The sequence below is a fragment of the Triticum dicoccoides genome, chromosome 7A (genome assembly GCF_002162155.2).
Source record: "Triticum dicoccoides isolate Atlit2015 ecotype Zavitan chromosome 7A, WEW_v2.0, whole genome shotgun sequence".
Lineage (NCBI taxonomy): Eukaryota > Viridiplantae > Streptophyta > Magnoliopsida > Poales > Poaceae > Triticum > Triticum dicoccoides.
Window position 1 is genome coordinate 31,559,171 of NC_041392.1, and position 7,621 is coordinate 31,566,791.

The 7,621-nt window shown below is 48.8% G+C and overlaps 1 long non-coding RNA gene across 2 annotated transcripts; it reads left to right on the forward strand.

Moving 5' to 3' along the window:
• The first annotated feature begins 3,120 nt into the window (after window positions 1-3,120).
• On the forward strand, window positions 3,121-6,501 carry LOC119332693. Of its 2 annotated transcripts, none has more exons than XR_005161094.1 (3): window positions 3,121-3,633; window positions 5,382-5,861; window positions 6,148-6,501. It is a non-coding gene; the product is annotated as an uncharacterized LOC119332693 (long non-coding RNA). The 2 variants fall into 2 exon arrangements; XR_005161095.1 differs by having other exon boundaries at window positions 5,386-5,861.
• The last annotated feature ends 1,120 nt before the right edge of the window (window positions 6,502-7,621 follow it).

The window sequence follows — 7,621 nt, forward strand, 5'->3', positions numbered from 1 at the left end:
ATTAGACAAGTATCTATCTAAAGTAAGAATTTTTTTTCTTTCAGAAAGAAGATAAGAACAAGAGGCTCACCACGGTGGTGCCGGTGATGAGCTCGGCGTGGGCGATCGACGGCAGTGAAGACGGGAATGGGACATGACGGGCTGCTAAACCAAGACAAATCTCGAGGAAAATGGAGCTTTGAGGTCGAGCTTTGAGAGGAGAAAGCTTAAATAGTGTGGCTCGGGCATTTCATCGAACACCTCATGTGCATAGGAGGTGAGCTAGAGCACCACAAAGCCCTCCCCTCGCCGGCCAGAGAAAAACAGAGCACTATGGAGTGCTCTGCTCGCGGGTGAGGGGTATATATAGGCACCTCATTGGTACCGGTTCATGACATGAACCGGGACTAAAGGGAAGCCTTTGGTTCCAGTTCAAGCCATCAACCAGGACCAATGGTGGTGGGCCAGGAGCGAGGCCCATTGGTCCCGGTTTGTCCCACCAACCGGGACCAAAGGGGCCAGACGAACCGGGACCAAAGCCCCCATGGGGCCCGGCAGGCCCCTGGCCTCACGAACCGGGACCAATGCCCCCATGGGTCCCGGTTCTGAACTGAACCGGGACTAATGGGCTGACCCGGCCTGAACCAAAGCCCTCTTTTCTACTAGTGCTACTACTATTTGAACCCTCGCTACTACTAATGAAATAGTAGTAGCGTGTCCAGAATACCAGGTGCTACTAGAATCCTAAATACTAGTAGCGTACAGTTTTTTCCCACGCTACTGAAGGAAATATGCCCTAGAGGCAATAATAAAGTTATTATTTATTTCCTTATATCATGATAAATGTTTATTATTCATGCTAGAATTGTATTAACCGGAAACATAATACATGTGTGAATACATAGACAAACAGAGTGTCACTAGTATGCCTCTACTTGACTAGCTCGTTAATCGAAGATGGTTATGTTTCCTAGCCATAGACATGAGTTGTCATTTGATTAACGGGATCACATCATTAGGAGAATGATGTGATTGACTTGACCCATTCCATTAGCTTAGCACTTGATCGTTTAGTTTGTTGCTATTGCTTTCTTCATAACATATACATGTTCCTATGACTATGAGATTATGCAACTCCCGTTTACCGGAGGAACACTTTGTGTGCTACCAAACGTCACAACGTAACTGGGTGATTATAAAGGTGCTCTACAGGTGTCTCCGAAGGTACTTGTTGGGTTGGCGTATTTCGAGATTAGGATTTTTCACTCCGATTGTCGGAGAGGTATCTCTGGGCCCTCTCGGTAATGCACATCACTTAAGCCTTGCAAGTAGGGCTGGACCAAAAGCTCGTAGCTCGTGAGCTTAATGAGCGCTCGATAGTTCGGCTCGTTAAGCTCATAGCTCACTTCTTAATGAACAGAGCCAATCATTGATTATAGCTCGTTAAGCTTAACGAGCTTAACGAGTGAGATAACGAGTTTCACGAGTAGCTCGTTGAGCTCGTTAGCAACAACACAACACATATTTTTATCTTATGTGACAAACTTTTTATAGCATCTCAGCCCATCTATTTCATCTAATCGACATATGAGGCAACAAACTACTTCATTTCTTTTTGTAGTCACCATATTTCATCTCGAAAACCATACCTACACATTCATCATGTATATCATAACATATTATAATCTGTTAACGAGCGCTCGCGAGCGCTCACGAGCTTAACGAGCTTCAAACGAGCCGAGCCGAGCAGGGTTTTCTGCTCGTTAATCTTAACGAGCTTAACGAGCCGAGCCTTAACAAGCACGAGCTTAACGACCCGAGCTGCTCGTTAGTCCCCCCCTACTTGCAAGCATTGCAACTAATAAGTTAGTTGCGGGATGATGTATTATGGAACGAGTAAAGAGACATGCCTGTAATGATATTTAGCTACGTATAGAGATACCGACCATCGAATCTCGGGCAAGTAACATACCGATGATAAAGGGAACAACGTATGTTGTTATGTGGTCCGGCCGATAAAGATCTTCGTAGAATATGTGGGAGCCAATATGAGCATCCAGGTTCCGCTATTGGTTATTGACCGGAGACATGTCTCGGTCATGTCTACATAGTTCTCGAACCCGTAGGGTCCGCACGCTTAAAGTTTCGGTGACGATTGTATTATGAGTTTATGTGATTTGATGTACCGAAGGTAGTTCGGAGTCCCGGATAAGATCGGGGACATGAAGAGGAGTCTCGAAATGGTCGATACGTAAAGATCGATATATTGGACGACTATATTCGGATATCGGAAAGGTTCCGAGTGATTCAGGTATTTTCGGGGGTACCGGGGAGTTACGGGAATACGACGAAGAAGTAATGGGCCTCATGGGCCAAGTGGTGCAAGAGAGGAGGCAGGGCGCGCGGCCCCCCTAGCCCAAACCGGTTTGGACTAGGGGGCCGGCCCCCTTTCCTCCTTTTCCTCCTTCTCCTTCCTTCTCCTTCTCCTCCTTCCTTTCCTCATCCTAGTAGGAGTAGGAAAGGGTAGTCCTACTCCTACTAGGAGGAGGACTCCTCCTCCTGGCGCGCCCATAGAGGGCCAGCCGGCCTCCGCCCTTGCTCCTTTATATACAGGGGCAGGGGGCACCTCTAGACACACAAGTTGATCAGTTGATCTATCCCAGCCGTGTGCGGTGCCCCCCTCCATCATATTCCACCTCGGTCATATCGTAGCAGTTCTTAGGCAAAGCCCTACGTCGGTAGCAACATCATCACTGTCACCACGCCGTCGTGCTGATGGAACTCTCCCGTGAAGCTCTGCTGGATCGGAGTTCGCGGGAAGTCATCGAGCTGAACGTGTGCTGAACTCGGAGGTGCCGTGCGTTCGGTACTTGGATCGGTCAGATCGTGAAGACGTTCGACTACATCAACCGCGTTGTGCTAACACTTACGCTTTTGGTCTACGAGGGTATATGGACTACACTCTCCCCTCTCGTTGCTATGCATCACCATGATCTTGCGTGTGCGTAGGAAAAATTTGAAATTACTACGTTCCCCAACAGCTACTACTCCCTTCGCTCCGAAATAATTGTCGCTGGGCAATCCAAGTACAAATTCTGCAACGCTATGAAATTTTCCCAGTTTCCAAATTTAGCGTTCCACCTGATCCACTCGCTTGCTCGCTGAATCCCCTTCCCTCGTCGCCTCTCCCTCTCCTCTACGTCGCCAGCTTCTCCTCTACGTGGCCGGCCACTCCCTTTCCTCGTGGCCGGCCACTCCCTCTCCTCGTCCCTGCCTTCCCCCTCTCCTTGTCGCCGGCCTCTTCCACCGCCTCTTTCTCCCCACCACCCACCTTCACTCACACCCCGTAGGTAAAGAAAATTGATTCTTTTTGCATCGGCGACGAGCTTCTCTGCGATGGAGGTGTGGATGTGTAGGGGCGTCAGAGCTGGATATGGGCTAGGGGGCGTGGATGTGGAGTGCCTCCCGAGCGGACCTAGAGCGGCGGCGGAGCAGCGGAGCGGCGGATCTGACGAGTCGGAGCAGCTGAGCGGCGCCGGACCAGCGCCTGAGCGGACCTAGAGTGGTGGCGGAACAGCGGAGCGGCCGGTCTGACGAGTCGGAGCGGCGGAGCGGCGCCGGAGCCTCCGCGTCATCGTACAGACCATCGACTAGGTACGCACACTGCAGAGGCAGAGCTACTCATACTGTAGATTCTTCTTACTCATCACAAGAAAACACTCCCGGGACCTCCTTTCGGTATTTGCATCTCAGAGTTCAGACAAGAAAACCGTTCAGAAATTGCAATTCATTCAGTGAGCGGGGGCATAATTCAAACACACAGCCAACACTGAAGGTCCTCCTCTTTTCACTTCACCAATTTAAATAAATTCAGTTACCAGCTCCATCCAGTCCATCCACCAGTGGAAAAAAGGGTGATCCACCATTCACCAGACTTGTTGGAAGCAATGTTCCTCTTCCTGATTTTCTTCTTTAAAATCTGCGGCTTCATCGATTGGCAAAGAAGCACGGAAAAAAACTTTTAACATTAATTATCTCTTCTGGTGGTTATAGTACTGCTGGAGTATTACGCTTCTTTATGAAATGATATCGACTTTGGGGTTGCACCTGGGACTGGGAGTTGAGGTAAGAAAACCAAACAGCAACTGCGCAACTTGTCCCTGATAGGCAAAGGAGCGTAAAATGGAGTACAATACTTGCAGTAGTTTTTCAGTGCTGTTTTGGTGTAGTGGTTGCAAGATTTAGAATAGCAAACAGATTCAGTATTTGGAGTAGCTGAATAATGAGATTTGCAGTTTTTGATTTGCAGTACATTTAAGCTGTATTTAGATCAGCTGAATAATCAGATTTTCAGTATTGTTTCTGATTTTCTGCAACCTAAGCTGGAGTACATTTAAGTCATTTGCTAGCACTTCTTGCAGCAGTAGCATGCGAGTATTTTTGCACATATTTGTATCATTTGCAAATATTTGTATCAGCAATATAAACATGTTATCCTAATTTTTTCATCCACTATCTTTGTTTTCTGTTGGCAAGTATTGATAATTCTTGCTGTCATTTCCCTTTTTATGACAAGTATTGATATATTGGTTGATTATTGTCAGCAAGTTACAGACTTCTTTGAAGTGTCAGTGCACAAGTGTATATAAACAGACTATGCCTTGATACAGTTCTTTAGCTTCTTTTCAGTTAAGGCTATGAGTACTCTTCTACTGGAGTTTCAGTTAAAGCTTAATTTTAAAATTTATTATGAGGAGAAGTACTCATAAACATTTAGCTGGAGTATTTATCTGGAGTACTCCTTGTTCAATGTAACCTTGCATTTATCCGGTGTACTCGTTTGTGCTGTAAGTGTGTACTCATTTGTAGCCAACTTTGTAAGAAGATGTTCAGAGACCCATGTAGAATGATGTTCATATTACTCCTATAGAGACGGATGTAGACATGAAGTAGTAATAGAGACCCATGTACTCCTTGTATTCATGTGTACAGTAAGAAGCAGATAGTGTGCCTTGCCAGCTGCTCTTTTCTTTGCTTTACCTCAGGATAACACACTAAGATTTTCACATTGTGAATAATACAACAGCCATTGTGAAATTAGAAGCAAATTTTCATTTCTTGGCTATGACTGTAAATTGAAAGTGCCATTGCTAACTAACCAAAGCCAGCCATGTTTAAAGAATAAATGTAGGCTTAACACACAACCAAAGCAAGCCATGTTTAATTAGCCATATTTGGATGCCAGATGTAAAATGTGGCATGCAGGCTGCACACTGGACCTGTTATAGCACATACACTTGCCTCCTTTATTTGTCTCCTTTATTTCATTTAACTCTTGAATTTCAAATTCTAGTAATTCCTCAAATTCTACTGTAATGTTTGACTGAATCAATCTTGTGCAGTTAGTTTCTGTAATTTGAGGCGAGGAGTACCTGCCTGGAGTTTTGTGTGTGGCGAGGACCAGGCGGGGGTGCAACGAGGATCAGGCTGGGCAGCGGGGCGAGGACCAAGCTGGGGCGGCGGCGACCAGACTGGGGCGCAGGAGGAAGTTGGGCCTGCTGCTGGCGACGGGGACGAGCAGCTGGAGGGGCCTGCTGCTGGCGACAGGGGAGCCCGGCGGAGGGTGGAGGGGGAGGAGGGGCCTGTTGCTGGAGGGCCGAGGAGGAGGAAGGGCCTGCTGCTGGCGACGGGGACGAGCAGCTGGACGACAGGGAGGAGCCTGGTGGAGGCTCCTGCTGGTGGAGGGCGAAGGAGGAGGGGCCTGCTGCTGGCCTGGACGAGTAGCTGGAGGAGGTGGAGGGTGGAGGAAGAGGAGGCAAGCGCTGGCCTGGAGGAAGACAACGAGGAAGACGATGATCTGTTTTCAAATTACGGGTAGTTTGGTATGTTCCCTCGTTTTCACCTGGTTGGAGTATTCCCCCGGCGACAATTATTTCGGAACCGAGAGAGTAGTAACTAATTAGGGATTAAAAAATAAAAACATAAAATGCTGCAGTACAGAAAATAGTCTAGGAAAGCAACTCAAATCCAACACTCAGATAGGATTTTGGAGCGTATTGTGAAGAGCATTAATTGCAACTCAAATCATCAATGGTAACAACACTTAGAGGACACCTGACAAGGCTACAAATATATTGGCACAATGTGACAATTGTCCTCGTGATACAGAAAATCTACCAAGGCGTCAAGGTCCTTCACCTCAGCAACCTCGAAACAGTGGCGTCGAGGTCCTCCACCTCGACGACCTCCGAATGGTGGCGTCAATGCCCTCCACCTAGGCGACCTCCGGTGTCGCAATCACCTGGACAATCATCTGTGTGACACGGTCGCCGGGCTTCATGGCGAAGTCTGTCTCCGAGTGGTTGAAGAGCACAATGCCCACCGGGTCCCGGTAGTCCGCGTCGATCACCCCTGCGCACATGACGGGAAAGTGAAAACGTGTTAGTTCGTGTCCTTGTGCAGACCCAGTGGGGTATTTTCTTTATTTTATCAGTCTCTTTTAATCTATTATGAATATTCGGAACAGAAAGACACCTACTAAATGCATACCCTAGCTATACGTGTCCATCACTACCAGAAATTATCTAGTTGCCGACGGCCTCATCTATGCCGACGGCGCCCGTCGGCATAAATGGACATATGCCGACGGCCAAGGGCAGGCCGTAGGCGTAGAATAGCCGTCGGCATAGGTGTATCTATGTCGACGGGGGCCGTCGGCATATTACGGCCATCGGTACAGCTCGCGGTACGCCTACGGGGACCGTCGGCATAGAAGAGGCCGTCGGCATAGAAAGGGCCCACCTACCCGATTAGCGGCGACCGTTTGACGGCGTCAAAACTACGCCGACGGGGGGATAACGGCGGCCATCGGCATAACTATGCCGATGGCTAGGCCGTCGGCATAGAATTGCTAACATCACCGATCCGCGCCGTCGACACGTCATCGATCCGAGGGAGTGAGGGCCTGTGGTGTGGAAGAGTTATGCCGACGGCATAGCCGTCGGCATAGTCCTAGCCCATGCTATCTGCCACGTCATCAATCCGCGTGCAATGCCATGTCATCGATCCGTGGGATCGTAGCTCCGTGTGCGCAGCTATGCCGACGGCCTTGCCGTCTGCATACCTTTATTTTTTTATTTTTAGTTTATATATTTATTATTTTGTATTTTTTTCACAACATAAATGTGCCTTATCTAAACAAAAAACATGCCCCGATGGTATATCGATTGCCCCCCTCACGGACGTCACTGCCGCCGTGTCACGGAGGGGGGAAACGGTCGACATGGAGGGAATCTGGTTAGAGGGGGGATTCGGGGTGGCCTTCGGGGTGTAGCTATGCTACCGAAACATCGCATGGGTCCCGATGCATGTGTGAAAGTGTTCTGGCATGCGTAGACGCCTGTCTTGGGGCTCCATGGTGTGGCCCCCTCCACGGAAGGCAGAGCCGCCGTCACTTGGAGGGGGGAAGGTGCAGGTGCGGTGGAACCAGAGGGAATCTAGTGTTGGGTTGGGTCCAAACCGTGTTCGGGGATGTTGCTATGGGCTGACCTATCGCAACCAGGTGGAAGAGTCCATCGGTCAAAGCCCGCCCGACGAAAGTCAAAGGGCTAGATCTACTCGTCGACTAGGATTCGGGGTGGCC